Raw genomic sequence first — 21,832 nt, forward strand, 5'->3', positions numbered from 1 at the left:
CTGGGAATTCAGGAATCTTCTGCTTCTTTCCTAGTAAGAACACATTTAGTAAAACAAAACAAAAACCAAGTTACATTCCTGAAAAGACACGTATTTCCTCCTAACACCTCCTCCCTGATAAGTGACCCAGGCTAACCTTGAGGCTGACTTGCTCTTTTTTCCCTTAGCCCAGTGGGCAAACCTGCTCACGCTCACACACAAGTCAGTTCTTCAAGGAGGACAAAGTGCAGAGGGGTGCTTCCTGACCTCAGCTCTCACCGTGGCCTTTCCTTTCTAGAAGAAACCTACAGTAACATTTATTTTTATTAAATGTTTTATTTTGTATTGGAGTATATCCAACTAACAATGTTGGGATAGTTTCAGGTGGTCAGCAAGGGGCTTCAGCCACATATGCATCCATTCTTCCCAAATGCCCCTCCCACCAGGCTGCCACATAACATTGAGCAGAGTTCCCTATGAATAACATATTTAAATCCTGGAGTTTGGGGGCTATTGAAGGTTAAAATTGAAGTTCATCCATCCCAAAGAAAACATTTCTTCTGAAGAATAATTTTCAATTTTCAACTAAATAGGCCTGAATTCTTTCATTTGCATACTAAGAAAAAGGAAAATGTGAACAGAAATATTGCATTGATCAAAAAATTAGTTCAGATTTCCCCATAAGATGTTAAGGAAAAACCCAAACCAATTTTTTGACCAACTCAAAACAATGTGGAAAAAAAGCATAAATACAATGAGCATGTTATAGATGACCCTTGAAATTCGTCTTAAGAGTTAAGTACATGGGACAGAGCAGTCACATTTGATTCCCATCATGATGAGAAGCCACCATCATGGAGCAAGATCACAAAAGTTCCGACTTCTCCCTCTATTTACCAACCAGAACAATCAAGGATTTCTACAAAAGGGTGGTGTAAGGACAAAGCAGAAAAGCTCTCTGGTCCTACTGGAAGCGCAGGTTCCAGCCACCCCTGGAGTCACTCTTTCCTGTCTCAGGTTGTCTGCTGGAGTCCTCCAGACCAGGGGAAGAGCTCTCCAATAAGCAGAGAAAGGCTTCCCTGGTGGCGCTAGTGGTAAAGTAGCCACCTGCCAATGGAGGAGACATAAGAGATGCAGGGTCGATCCCTGGCTCAGGAAGATCCCCTGGAGGAGGGTGCGGCAATCCACTCCAGTATTCTTGCCTGGAGAATCCCTTGGACAGAGGAGCCTGGTGGGCTACAGGCCACTGGGTCGCAAAGGGTCCGACAGGGCTGAAGCAACTTAGCACGCAGCAAGCAGAGAAAACATAGACTCTTTCATCATCATCTGCCATGTCCCTCCACATAAAGAAAGTGATCCTTTCATCATTTATGCCCAGAATTAAAATGATTTCTCCAGCTCTGGCTGACAATCTTTAGTTAGAGTAACTAAGTAAAATAGGTGTGTGTGTGTGTGTGTGTGTGTGTGTGTGTGTGTGTGTGTATGCAAATTCTGATGGTTTTCCATAGATAGGAGTCCAAAATTAGTAGAGAGAAAGAAAGAAGAAAAAGAAAACACTTGCCCACAGCACCCAAAAGAAAAAGGAGACAGAGTCAATGTGAATACATTTGTCTGAGTTTCTTATGTAGGGACCACCACCTCCTGAACTTATAAGGGATGTTTTCTTAAGTACAATCACTTGACTTCCTATTGATGGACTTCATCTTGAACATACATGCTATTAAGATCATGTAAACGTGACACAGCAGAAATCCTCCTATCTCAACGATGTCAATTATTTGGGAATCCAGGGTAAAATTAAGTCCTTTAAAGCTCTAAGAATAAATGATCCTCTATCTGAGTGGCTTTTATACAGATCTCCAAGGCTGAGTTCATTACACACTAGCTGCTTCTGCAGATGCCAGATATGTATAAATTTCTTCTATACTTGCTTGCACTGCTTGGAACTGCTCATCACAGGTGCAGCAGGAAAATACAGGGGAAATGGTGAACTTCATTAAGGAAAGCTGCCATGTGGACATGGAGCTGTCATGGAAGTCATAGTTACCATGAAGCAAAGTATATGCTAGTACCAGATTTCTGCTCACATCACTGCTGCAAGCTCACCAGCTAATGCCAAAGCATTACAGTATCTCATCCATTCAACTGATGTCTGCTGAACTCCCACTACTGGGGTGTAGGACACTGGGGCTGGGGACACTATGGCAAGTGAGAGGCCTCATCTATGAATACCTCACCAAGGGGTTAATTCTTGCCATTAGTGTTTGTTAGGAGCAAGTGAACTGCTCTGCGTGGATACCTTTATCTACTGATCTGAAGAGACTCTGAGAATCTAACAGCTGGAAGGTATGTTTGAGGTCCTAAGAAATATACAAAATCAAGAAAGTTGATATCCTGCAGAGAGTGTGTCGGACTCTAGATGAATCAGCTAGAATTCCTCAACCTCAACATCATTGACATTTGGAGTACAATAATTCTTTTGTCGTGGGGATGTCTATGCCTTGTAGGATATAAAGCAACAAACATCCCTGGCCTCTGCCTCCTGAATGCCAGCAGCATCTGGCCCCCAATATGACAACCAAAAATGTCTTCAGGACTCCCAAGTGGTACAGTGGGTAAGAATCTGCCTGCCAATCAAGGGACACAGGTTCGATCCCTGGTCTGGGAAGATTCCACGTGCCTCGGGCAACCGAAGCCCGTGCTCTGCAAAAAGAGAAGCCACTGCAATGAGAAGCCCAAGCATAGCAACCAGAGAGCATCCCCCACTCATGGCAACTAGGGAAAGTCCACACACAGCAACGAAGACCCAGTGCAACCAAAAATAAAAATAAATTTTCAAAAAATGTCTTCAGACATTGTCAAATGTTCTCTGGAGGATAAAACTGCCTCCAGTTGAGGACCACTGAAACAGATACCATGAATAAATCTTCAAACTAGGATTTTTTCCTTCCAGTTTTATTGAGATATAATTGACACACAGTACCGTATAAATTTAAGGTGTAATGAATTGATTTCTAACTAGAATTTTATGATATTTAAAGAAGGCAGGATGATGGAAAGAGGGGAAATCAGTAGACACATAGTATTCCTTCAAATAAAACTTCCAAATAATCAATAGATGACTCCAAAGAGTCAAGTGATTTACACCCCACCCTTAACACACACACACATACACACATACAGCACACATACTTCTTTCTCCTATTTTATAATAGGAAATGCAATATGGAAACACCTTTATTATCACCTGCTATATGATTCTAAAAGATATCACATAGTGGCTCCATTTTGTAAGAAAATTTTCCTTCTCCTGAAGCTACTGGTAATGAGGACACAGAATGAAGCATTCTCTCCTGGTTCGGGCTGGATGATTAATTACCTCTGAGGAACAGCAATGTAGCAGCCTGTCTGCCAAGTGTCCCTGGGACCCATAATTAACCCAGAAGGTCCTCCAGGGGGAACAGACAAGAAGCCAAAGGAATATAATTAAATCCCTTGCAGCTTTAAAGGTGCCCAAGACCTAGATTCTTAAACCAAACACACTCTTGGTCTGGAATCACCAGTTCTCCTCCCATTTTGCCCATGATCTTCCAAATAATCTAGCTCTGTGTTAACCAATATTATGTGATGTCAATTTATTGAAAAAACAAGGTATAGAATAGGTGTGTCTGGGCTGCTCTCATTTGAGTAAACGACAAGATGCATAGGCATGTATATGCAAGAAAAATTTGTGGAAGGAAACAAAAGAAACTTAACATTGGCTACCTCTGCAGAGTGTAAGTGGGCTCATTTCATTGAATTTCCTCACATGCTGCTTGAAGTTTTTGTTCACATGTGTATGTTATATAATAATGACCAGCCATCAGGTGGCAAACTTGGCAAGAAAAGTCTGGAAACATAATGAAAAGTAGGAAACATAATGAGAAGCCAATAGATCCTACACCTCCCCCTCAAAGGACACTGATTTCCTTGCTTTAAATGGCAGGATTTATGTTTGCTATAGTTTCACAGGGGCTGAAAATTAACTACATAGGCTCTCTCTATAAAAAAGTCCAGTAAATATTTTTTGACTACCTATGATGCCCAAGATACTGTACAGGGCAGTTTACATCAATGATCTCAGCTGAACCTTAAATAACCCTGAGAAGTAGAATCTCTGCTCTCACATGAGCTGCAGGATGTTGCCCAAGGTCACTGAGACGGTGAAAGGGCCATATGAGGCTCGAACTCGAAGCCCAGTCCTGTCCTTACTCTTCACAGCCATCTTCAGAGCCCTGGGTGAAGTGACCTGTCAAGGCCACTGACCTCACTTAGGGGACTGTGAGGGATTAGTGGTCTCATCACTGGTGTCAGGCTCACAGGATAATGCTAGGTACGGCAGCAATAAGGATGTCCATCCTTGTATCATAGTGTGTGTGGTATGGAAGAACACAAGAAGCGGAAAAGAGACGTTTGTGTCTGTTAGACTCTTATCTTCTGAAAACCCATTGGGCTGGCTGCTCTGGCTGAAGTCTGGGCCTTCTGGTGGCCTCTCTGAACAACTCATTTTTTGATGGTTACATGTTTTCGGGACCTCCATTCTTTAATCAAACATACCTGACTTTTCTTCCATTCCTTTAGAATAATTCTCAATAATGAATCCTATAAACTGTACCATAAAGACCTTTCTTTAGTAACATGTTTTCATAGGGCTTCTTGGAACCTCAAAGGGCACTTTGTTCAGCGAGCAAGAATTCAGAGACATCTTTAGGAAAGAATGGCTTCCAGTAGCCTTTGAATTACAGTACTTATCCATCATGAAATTTCCTCATTTATCCCCTTTCTCCCAGGGTCATTATGGATGTAGCAAGACCAGGGAAAACTCAAATGAAAAACAGCAAGCATGAAAATTTCAATCTTAAAACAAGAAACCAAATCTACTTTCCATACAACATGAGCCATGAAACATCGTCCCTCCCGCCCCATCTCGGGCATTTGCCTAATATTTACCTTCAATCTTCACAACTTCAGCCATATAAACAAACCAACAAGGACAATTAATAGTGTGTCTCAATGAAAACTTTTCCCAGCAGTGGCTAAAAACCCAAACACAGAATGTCTGAGACCCCAGTCCCTACTCTGAGACAGAGTCAGCCTGCCCGATGAAATCTGACTCCCACTGAATGTCAGTTACTCTATAAGAGGCTGCTCTGTGAAGTGATGGGAAATTGTGTTCAGCTAAGATAAGGAGGGTGGCCACACTGTTTATTAATAGATCAAGTAGCTTTTCCAGGTCTGATTTGGTGGTAATGGGGATTAACTGTGCTCTTTTCCAAACACGTTCTTGGCTTGATCCCTTCTGGGACAGCTTCCTTAGTTAGCAGGGACTCCCTCACAGGTGACCTTCACTTCTCAGGACTGAAGGCAGCACAGGAAAATCTCCTCGACCTCAAGAATAAGCTCTTTTACATTCTTGGGAGGACAGTTTGTGGACTCCTTCCAGCCCTGGGGCCGTACTGAGCACTTACTCCTAAGCAGATGCCCAGAGATGGCCCCCGGCTTTATACAGATAGATCAGTCTGGAGGACGTCCTTGACAAATAGGCAGGTGGGCCTGGAGGATAACTAAGTGCTCTTAAAGGACCATTTTAAACCTTAAAATCAGATCTCAAGGTTAGGTCACATTTTTTGTGTGTGATAAAATTCCAGAGATCTAAACTTCTAAATCTATCCAATAGCCTAATTAAGAAATAAAAAAGAGCTGTCATTTACTCCCGGTTCATATTTACACACAAACACACACACATTTTAGGGCTTCCCAAGTGGCACAGTGGTAAAGAATCTGCCTGCCAAGGCAGAAGATGCAGGAGACGTGAGTTTGATCCCTGGGTTGGGAAGATCCCCGGAGGAGGAAATGGTAACCCACTCCAGTATTCTTCCCTGGGAAATCCCATGGACAGAGAAGCCTGGTGGGCTATAGTCAATGGAGTCTCAAAGAGTCAGACATGACAGTGTCTGAGTGCACACACACTCTAAGGCACAAGTGGAAGAGGAAATTTTGCTTTCCTGGCATTTCTTTTACCCCAGATGATTTTGCTTACTGGGATCCCACGGGTGCCAAAGACGCTTTGTCTTTGCCTGGGCATATGCAGAGCCGAAGGAGCAGAGAGGAAGAGTGGCCTGCCCCTGGCTGGCCAGGAGAGGCAGGGGAAGTGGGGGCAGCTGCTGGGTTAGTCCTTTTCCCCCAGCAAAATCCCGCTCGTGCTTCAGACCCAGCTCAAGCTGAGCTAACCTCTCCTTCTGTAATCATAGCTTGCGATGCACATACCTTGCCATAGCACTGAGCACATTGTACCGTAAAGATTATTTACATGGCTGTCTCACCAGCAGACCATGAACTCCTACCTAAGCTATTGTGCCTAGCACCTATCACCATGCATAGCCCCAGAGCTGCAGTAATAATGAAAATCCACCCTAGTGAGATTTTCTCATTCAGTCCTTTCTAAGCGTCTGACCAGATTTGGGTGAGGAAGACAGAAGTGACAGATCCAGAGGATGGGGATACCCAGGGGAGGCAGGCTCAGGAGAGGACCAGAGCCCCACTGGGCGGGGGACAGCTATGCCAGGAGGGATGCACAATGATAAGCACAGGCCCCTGTAAAAATATTCAGACTATCTAAGAGAGCAAACTGTAGTTTGGCCAAATGTGGGGGTCCTGGGAAATGGAATAAGGGGCAGGTAAACTTTAGTGACTGAAACAGAAGCAAATGAGAGCGCAGGCTGTGACCTGGGAGGGCAAGTTGGATGGGATTATTCCAGTGGGTCGAGCCAGGCCAGCACGAAAGGACTGCAGAGAAAGGTCAGTGTGCATCTTGACCTTTTCAAAACTTTGAGAAAAACCATCAATCTATCCTTGGCTGACTCTCGCCCATCTTCCTCCTTACCACCCACCTACCATGGAGACAGCCTTTCTTGCCCTTTTAGCCGGTCTGACAGGCCCACATAAATTGTGTAGAGACAAATTTGTGTTTCAGTGAAAAACTACGCATTGTCTATATACAACACACACTTAAGGGTTATCTGATTTTAGCCACATTGTCTTTGAATTCTTTGCACCTCTTTGTTTATAGATTAAACTGAGAGATGCCATCACTGTAGAGTCTGGTAGAGGTTCAATTGTCTTCCTTCCCGCTGCGTGCAAAAATCAGTTTGCTTCCATCTACATATTTGCCTCAAAATTCCAGATCTAGAAATGTATGTGGTTTCAATTCTCTTTTGAACTGGTTATAACATCTGCATGGTTCCTTTGTTGATTAATGAGTAAAACAAAACTGTCGATGTGTGCTCATTTTGATATCTGTAGGCGAGCCAAGGTTTTATCTTTTTCTGAAAAGATTACCTTTTAACAATTCTGATGACCTCTTGTCCAAACTTTGAATCACTTTTTAAAAGGAAGACCCCTCATTTCACAACTGGAAGGCTACTGATGGTATATAAGTTGCATGTTCTTTACTAGTGTACAGCAGAGAGAGCCCTTAAAAAGAGACTCCTCGTGGCTCCCAGTTCTTACTAGCTGTTTGACTTGAGTATGTTACGTGATTTCTTCGGGCTCAATTTCTTCATCTGTAAAACACAGTCACTGTGAGCATCCAGGGAAAATGTATACAACAGTACAAGCCTACATGGAAAGCATCTCAAATAGGAACTATCGTCACTGTCATTATCATCTGTATGGAAGAACGGAATTCTTTTGCGTATCTGTGTCAGTTAATCCCAAGCTTCCTAATTTATTCCCCCCCGCCCCGCCTTTCCCCTTTAGTAATCACAAATTTGTTTTCTATGTCTGTGAGTCTATTTCTGTTTTGCAAATAAGTTTACTCATATCATTTTTTTAGATTCTACATATAAGTGATATCATATATCTGGAGAAGGAAACGGCAACCCACTCCAGTATTCTTGCCTAGAGAATCCTGTGCACAGAGGAGCCTGGAGGGCTGCTATCATAGGGTCGCACACAGTCAGACATGACTGAAGCGACTTAGCATGCATGTATGCATGCATTGAAGAAGGGAATGGCAACCCAGTCCAGTATTCCTGCCTGGAGACTCCCAGGGTCAGAGGAGCCTGGTGGGCTGCCATCTATGGGGCCGCACAGAGTCGGACACGACTGAAGCGACTTAGCAGCAGCAGTAGCATATGATATCTGTCTTTCTCAGTCTGATTTACTTAGTATGATAATCTATGATAACTCCATAGTTGATAATAGTATGATTATCACTTCCATAGTATGATAATTCCATGTTGTTGGAAACAGCAAAATTTTGTTCTTCTTTATGGCTGAGTACTATTCCATTGTGTGTATGTAAGCATGTATGTATACATGTGTATAAATATATGCACAATAAATATATATACCACATCTTCTTTATCTGTTCATCTCTTGAAGGACACTTAGGTTGCTTCTGTGTCTACATTATTATAAATAGGGCTGCTATGAACATTGGGTGCATGTATCTTTTTTAATTAGAGTTTTTATCTTTTCCAGATATATGCCCATAGTGGAATTGCTGGATCATATGATAACTATATTTTTAGTTTTTTAAGGAATCTCCATACTGTTTTCCATAGTGGCTGCACCATTTCACATTCTCATCAACAGTGTAGCAGGGTTTCCTTTTATCCATACCTTCTGCAGCATTTATTAATTGTAGACTTTTAATGCTGGCCATTCTGACTGGTGTGAAGTGATACTTCACTGTAGTTTTGATTTACATTTCTCTAATAATCAGTGATGTTGAGCACCTTCTCATGCGCCTCTGGGCCATCTGTTTGTTTTCTTTGGAGAAATGTCTATTTAAGTCTTTGGTCCAATTTTTGACTCAGTTGCTTGCTGTTGTGGTGTTTTTTTTGTTTTTTTTGGTTTTTTTTTTTTTACATGGAGCTGTATAAGCTCTTTGTATATTTTGGAAATTAAGCCCTTGTCAGCTGCACCATTTGCAAATATTTTCTTCCATTCTATGAGTTGTCTTTTCATTTTGTTGACAGTTTCCTTTGCTGGGCAAAAGCTTGTAAGTTTGATTAGGTCCTATTTATTTTTACTTTTATTTCTTTCACCTTGGGAGACTGAGCTAGGAAAATACTGCTACGATTTATGTCAGAGAATGTTTTGTCTATGTTCTCTTCTAGGAGTTTTATGGTATCTTATCTTACACTGAAGTCTTTAAGTCAGGAATTCTTAAAACTGGAGAAACTCAGTTCCCCTCCTGCTTTTACCTACAGACAAAACAAGCAAAGCTGCCTTAGCAATAGACGCTCCCTAGCACTAGGCCTGAACTTTTCCCTTCTATATCCCTTCTCTTACCCATCCTTTTCTAGAAGCTATAGTGAAAGGCATTTATTTTGTACTGGCCTTTTCAAGGCCTTCCAAGGTAGAGAGCATTCCCACCCTAATAACAGAACAGGGCTTGGGGAGTTCTAAGAAGTCTTGCCTTCCTCCCCTGACACAGCAGACACACTTCACGAAGACATCCTCGGGCTAGGCCCTCACCTGGACTGTCTAACCCTAAGCAGAGATTCAAGGTGCCAGTAAGGGCAGTCACCTGACCCACCCCACCGGGTATCAGCCACCAGATCCCCAGTGTCTGCGAGTTAATGAGCCTGTGTGTTCTCTTAGAGCAAAGAGAAGCATATTCTGTTAAAAACATGCCCCACATTTTCACAAATTTAGATGCACCACAAGTAAAATTAGGTTTCTCTTTTTCCTCTCCACTCCCAGGAACACAAAATAACTCAATACTATTTTTTTGAAAAAAGATGAAATCTTCCTCAACTAGCATCAGGCCTTTACTCCAAAATTAGCATCTGGGAATATATTTTTAAACTCTCCAGCATTAAAACTGAAGAACTTGAAAAGCACATAACTGGTGAACTCACAAATTGCCCCACTAGCAATTTACCCTACAGATGGTTAGTTAGTGTTAGTCACTCGGTCGTGTTCCACTCTTTGCCACCCTATGGACTGTAGCCCGCCAGGCTCCTCTGTCCATGGAATTCTCCAAGCAAGAATACTCCAGTGGGTTTCCATTCCTTTCTCCAGGGGATTTTCTCAATCCAAGGGAGACCCAGGTTCAACCCCTGGGTCAGGAAGATCCCCTGGAGAAGGGAATAGCAACCCACTCCAGTGTTGTTGCCTGGAGACTTCCGTGGACAGAGGAGCCTGGTGGACTACAGTCCATGGGGTCACAAAGAGTGGGATGCAACTGAGTGACTAACACCCTATAGATACATCAGAACACATGGGTCAAAGATACATGTATGAAGATGTTTCCTGTAGCATAACATGGAAAAAGCCAAACCGAAGCAGAAATCAAAAAAAGTCTAAATACCCATTAATAGAGACTATGGTCCTAGATTAAAAAAAAAAAATGCAGACCAAGGACTTCCCTGGTGGTCCAGTGGCTAAGATTCCATGCTCCCATTGCAGGGGCCCAGGCTTGATCCTTGGTCAGGGAACTAGATCCCACATGCCATAACAAAGACCCTGCACAGCCAAATAAATAAAAAATAAAGTATTTTTTTAAATGCAGACCACCCATATGATAAATGGGATACTGCCCTTAATAAGGATTCCATATATCTACATGCTCAGATGCGACAAAACCTCCATGTAGATTATCAAGTGTAAAAATCTAAAGGGCAAGATGGTGTATAGAGAATGACCCTTTAGGAGAAATGAAGTGCATTTCTTCTGGAAGAATACAAAGACACTCTCTTGGGAGGGATGTTTTGTGTGTCAGAAAAGGGAGAAGTCTCAGCTCTCAGCATGTACTGGGCAGATGGAAGTCCTACATGTTATCACTTTTCTTGCCTATAAATGTCCACAGACACTATCTGGATTGTAAGAATTGAATTCATTTTCTTTTCATGCATTTATACATTGAATTGTTATTTTTTTACAGCTCCAAGGAATACTAGTGTGTGATCTATAAAAAGTTTTAGGGATAGGCATAGAGATTTGTTGCTGTTACAAAATGAAATGAAACAGCTGTTGTAAGTATGTGGGAAAGCTATTTTCTACAGTTTTCATAAAACTGCTTCATTTTGCCCATGGGCAAAAAGGTTTTGTGACTTACACCAACACTGTCTACCTTGCAGAAACAATGTTAAACATGAATTCATATAAATAATAGCAATAAAGCAACCCCTCCAAATTCTCCAGAATCTCAAAAATATCATCATCAAAGACATTCACCTCCCCTTGGGAGGCTGACATGCCTCAGGACATAAACAAATCGATAGGCCCATTTCATCTACTTGCCATCTTCTCTGAAGAGAATCTGCTAGGATACTGAGATAAATATATGGTGTCACCCACCACAGAAAGCTAACAAATATTTTTAAAGTTTTCACTAAGAAAGAATAGTTTCACCTTAGGAACAAGATAAAATTTCAGGTGACAATTCAGAAGTTTCTATTTGTGTTCTGATACAAGATCAAGAAAGCAGAATACAGAATTGTAGGACACACAGCAAAAGAAAAATATCTTTCCTCTACCCGTCTCAGGATCTTGGTTAGGTCTCTAACAAAAGACAGAGTAACAAAGGAAAACCAGGCAGATTTACTTAACGTCAGTGTGTGTGTGACACAGGAGCCATCCTAAGAAAATGAAGACCTAAAGAAATGGCCAAACCTCAGCGTGGTTTTGTTTTAACTTATTGCAGTATAGTTGATTTTAAATGTGTTAATTTCTCCTGTGCAGCAAAGCAATTAAGTTATACACACACACACACACACACACACACACACACACACACACACACATACAGTCACTCTTTTTTCTTTTTTGGCATGTGGGATCTTAGTTCCCTGAGCAGGGATGGAACTCATGTCTCCTGCAGTCAAAGCATGGAGTTCTAACCACTGGACGACCGGGAATTCCCTATAGATTCATACTCTTTTCCATTATGGTTTATCACAGAATCTAGAATATGGTTCCATGTGCTACCCTTGTTTAAATCTGAGGGTTTTTTATGCTAGTTTGCTTTTCAGTTGAGATATAATTGACGTATTAGTTTCCGGTGTACAATACAACGAATCAACATTCATATATGCTATGAAACGATCACTGCAGTAAGTCCAGTTAACATCCATCACCACAGTCACAATTTTTTTCTTGTCATAAGAACATTTAAAAACTACTCTCAGCAGCTTTCAAATATACAATAAGTATTAAGAGCTAGAGTCACCATGTTGTATATTACACCCTCAGGACCTGCTTTATAACTGGAAGTTTGTACTTTTTGACCCCTTCATCCTACCCACTACCCCCCAGTCCCCACCTCTGGTGATCACCTATCTGTTCTTTGAACCAGAGTTTGGTGTTCTCGGGAGGTTTAATGAAGACTGAAAAGTTATGGGAAATGTGATAGGACAGAGTGTGAACTAACTGTGGGAAATAGATTTGTAAAACTGTGATAGAGAATCAGTTATTCAGAATTTATAAACACCTACAAGTCAATAATACTAATTTTAAAAAGGCAAAAGAATCCATTGGAAACTGGGCTTCCCCAGTAGCTCAGCAATAAAGGATCTGCCTGCCAATGCAGGAACCACAGAAGGTGCAGTTTCGATCCCTGGGTTGGGAAGATCCAGTATTCTTACCTGGAGAATCCCGTGGACAGAGGAGCTTGGTGGGCTACAGTCCACTGGGTGGCAAAGAGTCAGATATGGCTGAAATAACTTAGCACGCACACACAAGGATATTGATAGGCAACTTAACGGTTGAGGAAAAACAAATGATTTTATATAAATGTATAAAAAGGTGTTCTTTATACTCATCAGTAATCAGAAAAATACAAACTAAAACTAAAGTGGGTTAGCATTTTCATACTCAAACCTGACAATGGCAAGCACTGACAAATTAGTAGAGAAATGGGAATGCTCTTACACTGCTGGTAATATACCTTGGAGAGCAAATTTTTAATAAAATGGAAGATGCACAAACCCAAAGCCCCAACAGCTCCTCTTCTGTTTATGCATCCTGCATCAGGAGGACACATAAGAATGTTTATTGCATAATTGTTATAATAGCAAGAAACTAGGGGGCACATAAATACTCATCAATACTAGGAAAGGATAAATCGATATAGTCATAAATACCTGCCTTAGATCCCCTGGAGAAGGTAATGGGAACCCACTCCAGTATTCTTGCCTGGAGAATCCCATGAACAGTGGAGCCTGGTGGGCTACAGTCCATGGGGTCACAATGAGTTGGACACGAAGCGACTTGGCACACATAAGTCACAAAATGCCTTATAAGGCGGAGGGGGGAGGGGATGAATGAACTACAGGAACCTGTATCACATGAATTAATCTCAAAGATATAATGGTGAGCCAAAAAAAAAAAAAAAAAGCAAGTAGTACATAATGCTTTTATATAAAGATGGAAAGAAGCAAAGTGGTGCTGTATGTTATTCATTTACATATATACATGGGAATACTCTAAAAGCAATGATAACAATTCATGATAGCAATTATTTCTGGGGAGAGGAGATGAAAGAGATTCAGGAGGGTTGCATAGGGGCATCCAGCTATATTTATGACATTTTATTTCTTAAAAAAGCTGAAGCAAGTATAGCAAAATTGTAGAAGTCTATATATCTGTGTGCATATTATGTTTTCCTCTATTCTTCTCACTTTTCAAAGTGTTCCAAAAGTAATGTTTCCAACCTGCAGTTAAGAGTCCGATCATTCATTCATTCAACAATTAATTACTGAGCCCGCGCAAGCACTGGTTCTAGGTACTGCAACACTGTCATTTACTCTGTGTAGGCACTGCGCTCAGCACCTTTAATGTTTTAGCTCCTTTAATCATCATTCCAGGCTTCCCAGGTGGAGCTAGTGGCAAAGAACCTGCCTACCAATGCCAGTGCAGGAGATGTAAGAGACACAGGTTTGATCCCTGGGTTCCTGGAGAAGGAAATGACAACCCACTCCAGTATTCTTGCCTGGAGAATCCCATGGACAGAGGACCTGGGTGGGCTACAGTCCACAGGGTCATCATCACTCCATTCCCTTGCTCCCATGTCTTTATTTTGCCAATGAGTAAAATGAGGTTTAGGAAGAGTATCTGACCAAGTTCTTGCAGCTAAGAAGTGGCAGAGTACGAAACCAGGATGATTCCAAAGTCAGTGTTCTTTCCAGGGTACTCACTGTATGCCTCCAAAGGTTTCAATTTATAGGTATACCCTGAGCTCCAAAACACGCTGGGGCATTCCATTCAATATGGCGCCACCACCCTGGTCTCAAAGCTGATCATCCCATCAAACTCTGGGACAGTATCAAGGCCCCAGGGAAACTAGGACCTTTTTAAAAACAGTAAGGGTTTCTGGTCTAATATGTCCAGAGCCAGTTATCTATGGTATGAAAACACCTGGAAAAAAACCAATCTTGAAGTAGTTTTCACAGTCTGATTCCCAAATTGAAACAGAAACTGTGACTGCTTTTAAGTTGTCTGACTTTGAATGTCCACAGTTGCTCTCAGGACATAGAGCACAGGAAAGTTTGTGGCATAGCTAAGGAATGGAGTCTGTACTTAAATCTAGGGTGTTTCTTAAACTTAGGCCTGAGAAAATAATACTGCATTACAGTGCTATGAGAAATAGAGAAAAGTCAACATTTTGGTGGAACAGATGTTTCTATTCCAAACTCTTTTCTGATCCTTTTGCCTCATGGTCTACTTTCTACCAGTAAAAAGCCACATTATTTGGCATGGTCAGTACAATTATTGGGTAAAACTGTAAACCAAATTAAAAATAACAATTTCCTCATTCTTTTAGCTGCTTCAGTAGAATATAAACACTTTGAGAACAGAGGTATTATTATATCAGTAAACATTCATACAAATATATCAGCCTCATTCAGTGGTCTTTCATTCTTCATTCAAAAACTGTTTTACTGTTCATACGGCTGGGTTACATTTCTTTTCGCAAATAATGTGTATATAAAGAATGTAGGAAAATGTGAAACATAAATAGCCCGATCACTGTTCCCTTTACTGAAGTACAAAATTCCACCTAGAGTGAAATGGATGAGTAGGCTAAGGTCAGTTACCATGATAAAATCCTGAGCCATCGAACTAATAACAATATGAATTATGTAAACTGAACTGTAAGTTAATTGGAGTTAGGTTCATAGCCCATCAATAGCAAGTATATGGATCTTTATAGGATAATAGTTTTATTCCTAGGTCCACTTTATATCTATATGCTTGTTTCAATTTTCTCATCCACTTTGCTTTTGAAATATAAATACCACAATTCAGTCTTGTAAAGTATACTCTTGGACTTTCCTGGTGGTCCAGTGGTAAAGAATCTGCCTGCCAATGTAAGGGACACAGGTTCAATCTCTGGTCTGGGAAGATCCCACCTGCCATGGGCCAGCTAAGCCTGCACACAACAAGAAAGCAGCCACCATCTGTCTCAACTAGAGAAAACCCATGCACAGTAATGAAGACCCGGTGCAGCCAAAAGTTAATTAATTAATTAATTTTTTAAAGTATACACCTCATTGGTCTTTAGTACATTCAAAAATTTGTACAATCATCACCACTATCTAACTCCAGAACATGTTCATTACCCAAAAAGAAATTCTGTATACACTAGCAGTCACTCCCATTGCCTCTTGCCCACCACCTCCAGTCCCTGGAAACCATTCATCTATTTCTGTTTCCATGAATTTACCTATCCAGGTTACTTCATATATACGGAATTATACAAAACGTGACTTTCTATGTCTGGGTTCTTTGACTTAGCATGTTTTCAAGGTTTATCCATGTAGTGTATATTACTGCTTCATTATTTTCAATGCTGAAAAATATCCCATTGTATGGATATACTACATTTTATTTATCAGTTCACCAGCCGATGCACATTTGAGTTGCTTGTATTTTTGACTATGAATAATGCTGCCATAAGCATTCATGTACAGGATTTTGCATTAACATCTGTTCTCAGTCCTCTTGGTTCTATAGCTCAGAGTGAAATTTCTAGGTCATAGGGTAATTCTATATTGAACTTTTTGATAAACTGCCAAACTGTTCTCCAAAATGACTGTACATTTTACATTCTTACTAGCAATGTATTAGAGTTCCAGTTTTTCTACATCCTCACCAACACTTCTTACCCTTTTTTTATTATAACCATCCTAAGGGATGTGAAGTGGTGTCTGATAATTTTGATTTTTATTTCCCTAATGACTAATGATTTTGAGCACATTTTCATGCACTTATTGTCTATTTATATATCTTCTTTGGAGAAAGATATACTCAAACCCTTTGTACATTTTTAAATTAGTTTGTATATTTTTGCTTAATTGTAAGAGTTCTTTATTTTGACTAATAAATCCTTATCAGATATATGATTTGCATGTATCTTCTCCCATTTTATTAGTGGTATTGTCACTTTCTCAATAAAGTCCTTTGAAATACAGAAAATTTTAATTTTGATGAAGTCTATTTTATTTATTTTTCTTTGGTTGCTTATGCTTATTGGAATATCTAAGAAATCATTCCCTAATCCAAGGTCATGAAGATATACACATTTGACTTCTTCTATCTCACCTACTTTAAATTATACTGCCTTGGCATATTTTATATATCACTATAAACTGCCATAAATTAGTTCTAGAAAGAAAGAAAGCTAGGTATTAATAAATTAATTTATTAAAAATTTATAGTCATTAAAAAGAATAGCTAAGCTGATTCCTTTCATACTCGCAAATCCTATAACAAATACACAAACAAAAAACTAAAAATTTGAAACTCAAAATACAAAAGTGAATTTTTTACATTGACCTGAAATTGAAATTCAGATTATATAACCTAGTTTAGTGTTCAGATTCCCTAGTCTATAGTGTTGTGTTCAATTAGTATAAATACAGTAATTAAGAATATGCTAGAATCATTGATTCCATATTATGAATCCTAAAACTAGACAGGACCATAAAGAAGGCTGAATACTGAAGAACTGATGCTTTCAAACTGTGGTGCTGGAGAGTATTTTTGAGAGTCCCTTGGACAGCAAGAAGATCAAACCAGTCAATCTAAAGGAAATCAATCCTGAATATTCATCAGAAGGACTAATGCTGAAGCTGAAGCTCCAATACTTTGGCCACCTGATGCGAAGAGCTGACTCATTGAAAAAGACCTGATTCTGGGAAAGATTGAGGGCAAGATGAGAAGGGGACAACAGAGGATGAGATGGCTGGATGGCATCATCAACTCAATGGACATGAATTTGAGCAAACCCCAGGAGATAGTGAAGAACAGGGAAGCCTGGCATGTTGCATTCCATGGAGTCACAGGAGTCTGACACAACTTAGCAACTGAACAACAAAATTAGAATCATAGCGTGGAGGACCATGAGTGTAAGCTTATAGAGTTTGGACTTTGCTACATAAACAAAACCATTGAGGAGGTTTTGAGCAAGTGAGTGACACAATCTCAGTGGTATTTAAGGAAGATTTGGTAGGGTGGCAGGTAGTGTGTGAATTAGACAAGTGATGGGATGAGGGTGGGGAATAGAGGAAAGAAAGCCCTAAACACGGACAACAGGGGAACTTGTAACTGTTCTGATCTCTTTGACTGAATGGTCTAGCACCACCAACCTGGTCCAAAACAACTGCCCTTTAGGAAAAAAATACTGTAACCCACAGCTCATGTAGCTTGATCATATGTAATTCAGCCACTGTAACAAAGTACCCCAAGCGAAAACATGCCCTTTGAAGATCTAATGTTCAGACTCTGGAATTAATTTAAACAGCCAAACTAAACAATTTAAAAGTCAGCCTTCTTGTAGCATGCTGGGCTAAAGTTATTTATTTATGTGGCGAATTGAACCCTGCTGAGGAAAGACTTAGAGATGTCACACCCCATTTTCTTCAGAATCCAAAGAACAAAATGATGCGTGGGAAAACTGATTTACGACATCCAAATTCAGTTTCCTTATAATTAGGTAAAAGACTCATTTGTCCCCAGTAAAAAACAGACCAGTTATTTCTGCCCAATACTACCTGTGTCAGAAACAGACTCCCTGCTGTTATCATATTCAAGTAAAACATGTTTGGCATCTCATTCTTCCTTTGTATTTCCATCACTAACTCCCTATTTCAGGACCTTGAGACTTTAATGGGTGAACTCAGACACCCTAACCGTTCCTTCTTGCCTCTGATCTTTGCCCAATTCCCTCCCAACTAATTTAATTCTTCCTGTACCTGGCTCCCCAACGACTCTTCCAAAACTACCACTGAGATTGTGTCATTCTCTTGTTTAAAAACCTTCCAAACGGTTTTCTGTTTACAAAGCAAAGTCCAAACCACATAACCTTACATTCATCGTTCTCCACAATATGCTCCTAACCTACTTTCCAGCCTTATCTATAATGATTCATTCTCTCAAATCACTATTCTAGTCAAACTGGTCTTCTTCAGTTTCTCTCCAAAATTCCCATTAGTCTCCCCAGCTCTCACACTCTGCTCCCCTCATCCTTCCTGAAAGGCCTTTCTCACACCTCAGTTTTCCAAAATCCGTCCAATCCACTGAGATTCAGCTCAGCTTCCCATGGGAGGAAGTCTTCCCCAACCACTGGACACATAATGGGTAATGTCATTTCCGGTCCATGACTTCACTTATCATGGCATCAAATCCTCAATAGATTGCTTTACATGGATTGTTGAGTTTTCAAAAGGTTAAGACTTCTTTCCTACTGATGGGTAAGTTTCCTGAAGGTAAGCTCTCTTCAGTATATCTTTCATAAAGTAAAAACAGTAAATACCTAATGATTATGAAATACACTCAAAAGGTTAAGAAAGTTCTTGCCTGGGATAGTTTTTAAGTGAAGACAAACCATCTACACTAGTTGGCGAAAGGATTTCAAGCAGTTCACAAGACTGCCTAAAAGGAAGCAAGTTAGCAAGTACAACTTTGAAATCTCTCTTTTCCCCTACCAGGTACACAACTTCCCTGGCAGTAAAGAATCTGCCTGCCAATGCAGGAGACTTGGATTTGAACCCTGGGTCAAGAAGATCCCCTGAGGGAGGAAATGGCAACCCTCTGCAGTATTCTTGCCTGGGAAAGCTACAGTCCATAGGGTCTCAAAGAGTGGGACATGACTTGGCGACTAAACAACACCATGTATACAGTGCAGTTGTAGGTACTGCAAAGGTTTTCAAAAGTAAGATGGATCCTTGAATCTCTGCCTTTGAGAGGTTCAAAATTTAGGAAGTTCACTCAAGTCCTCTAGTTACTTCCTATTATGTTTCAGGGAAAGGGAATGGTATGAAGAGAAGAAAGCAGGCTCCTACTTGGACTAATGCTGAAGGGTCTCAGTAAACACCAATGATCTCCCCAGGGAGCTAAGATGATTTATTTTGTTATCTGCAGAGGCAGTAAAGCACTGTCTGTAATTTCTTCCGGACGCAGATAAACAAAGCAAATTTCCACTTTCAGTATGTTCCAGGGATTTGGATCCAGTTGGAATCCCATTTATTTTTTTATTTGTATTTTTATTATATTAAGAATATAAATGATTGGTCTTGGGATGGAAAAGTGTTTTCGTGAAACTGCTGTTGTGGTCAAGTCCAAGTTGTATTTGCAAAGTGGGAAGTAGAATCCAATAGACAAATATTACAACATAGTGTGTGTGTCTCTGTCCATATGGGGACTAGGTGTAGGAATGTGAATGAGTAATCACAAATCTCTATAATACTCTCAAAATATCTAACAGCACATCCTTTACCAATGGAAAGCCAGTAGATCTCCCTGCCGTGCCATGTGTGGAGCAGTGAGGCATTGAAGCTTGCTGGCAAAGGAACGGTTTTAGATTATGTACCTACAGAGACAGCTAGAGTTTCTGCAAAAGAGATTGTGACAGGTGGTGGTTTTTTCTAGAACCATTTCCATAATCCTCAACTGCTCCCCCAGGAACCAGGAGGCATTGGTTTTGAAATCCACTATTATACCATCTGTCATCTGTGAGAAGGAGCCTGACGCTGAGATAGGAGATAAAGTACAGATACTGTTGGTATTAAGCAACAACCTCATCAATCAGGATGTAATAAGTGGGCCATAGTGATTTAATTCTCATTGCCATTTGGGGTTTGATTATCAAGCCAAACAAAACAGACCACTAGATGAGTGTGTTGGCTGACTAATTTGTATATTAAAAAACAACAACCTTAAGATTGTTTCAGTCCCTTTTAAGTCCCTGCTTAAGAAGTAATAAAACTGACAATTATTTATTGTGATAACTTTCTGTGGTGACAGATGGTAACTAGACTTGCGGTCATCATTTTGTAATGCATAAAAACATCGAATCACTCTGCTATACATCAGTAACCAATATAATATTATACGTCAATTATGCTTCCATAAAAAGTTGACAATGACATATACTCCTTAACCATTTTTAAATAATAAAGGAGACATTTGTGCTGGGAAAAATATAAGCAGTATATCCAGTGCCAGCTACCGTAAACCTGAATCCACGAAGCACATTGAGGTCAGCAGTACGCATGGCAGGGTTGACTATAAAAACATACAATGCTCTGAAACCTAGTGACCCACATGCAGCTAGAAATATGACTTTACCGCTTCGGGTGTTTAAAAAGCCAATGTAACACAATGATTTTAATGTAATACTTAAAATATATTTATCTGAAATAGTTTCAAACTATGATGTTGGTGAAAATTCTATTAACACTGAAAAATGAAAGTGTATCGGCATGTTCCAGATTCATCTGTGGGACTGCGGCAGCTAGCATCAGCAAGAAATAAAACAGGCACAAAATAGATAGTGCCTGCTCAATTTGGAAAAACCTTTTTTTCAGATCTTCTGATCTGTTGAATTCCAGGCACTGTTCTGCTGATCTTTGAAACTTGCATCATTCTTAGAGCTTCCTGACTTCCTGGTTTCAACACAATGGCCGTTATAATTCTAAATCCCCCTATCAGGAATCCTAGGCCTGTTCATATCTTGCTTCATGCTTATCCAAACGGAAGGAAGATTCTAACCTTGTTTTATCAACAGGTACAAATATCACTAAAAAGGTTTTTTTTTTAAGAATTTTTATCACCATTTCAAAACATTAAAATAAAGTTCAAAGCCACCCAATAAAGAAACCTCTAAACTTGTTGCAACAAGCACAGATAACATTCAGATAGGTCTGAATGATTATGGTCTTCAGAGACAGTGGCTAAAAATTGAATGATTTCACACTTGCATAGCCATGCAATAAAATACTTTGCATTTATAAAGTTAGTAGGCTTCTCATATCTAACATTTCTTCAACATTAGTTCAGCCTCAGGACCATTCTAGCAAAAAACCTGCCATTATATAAAGAAGATGTGGTGGATATATACAATGGAATATTACTCGGTCATAAAAACAGAATAAAATAATACCATTTGTAGCAACATGGATGGACCTAGAGATTATCTAAGTGAAGTAAGTCAGACGAGGAACAAATATCATATCACTTCTATATGAAATCTAAAAAAAAGTGACACAAATGAACTTATTTACAAAATAGTAACAGACTCACAAACATATAAAACAAACTTATGGTTACGAAAGGTAAAGGGGGAAGAGGGATAAGGTAGGAGTTGGGGATCAATAGATACAGACTACTATATATATATATATACACACACACAATAGATAGCCAACAAGGACTCGCTGTATAGTATAGGGAACTATATTTTGTAACTTGTAATAATCTATAATGGAAGAGAATCTGAAAAGGAAATTATATGTATGTATATTTATACAATACTGTAAAATCAACTATACTCAATTTAAAAAATTAAAAATAAAAATAA

The 21,832-nt window shown here is 39.9% G+C and overlaps 1 protein-coding gene across 1 annotated transcript in view; it reads right to left on the reverse strand.

Moving 5' to 3' along the window:
• The window catches only part of ABLIM1 (actin binding LIM protein 1), a 325,950-nt gene that overhangs the window by 266,221 nt on the left and 37,897 nt on the right, over positions 1-21,832 (reverse strand). The gene's annotated exons all lie outside the window — the stretch shown is intronic.

This window comes from Odocoileus virginianus, chromosome 7, assembly GCF_023699985.2.
Source record: "Odocoileus virginianus isolate 20LAN1187 ecotype Illinois chromosome 7, Ovbor_1.2, whole genome shotgun sequence".
Lineage (NCBI taxonomy): Eukaryota > Metazoa > Chordata > Mammalia > Artiodactyla > Cervidae > Odocoileus > Odocoileus virginianus.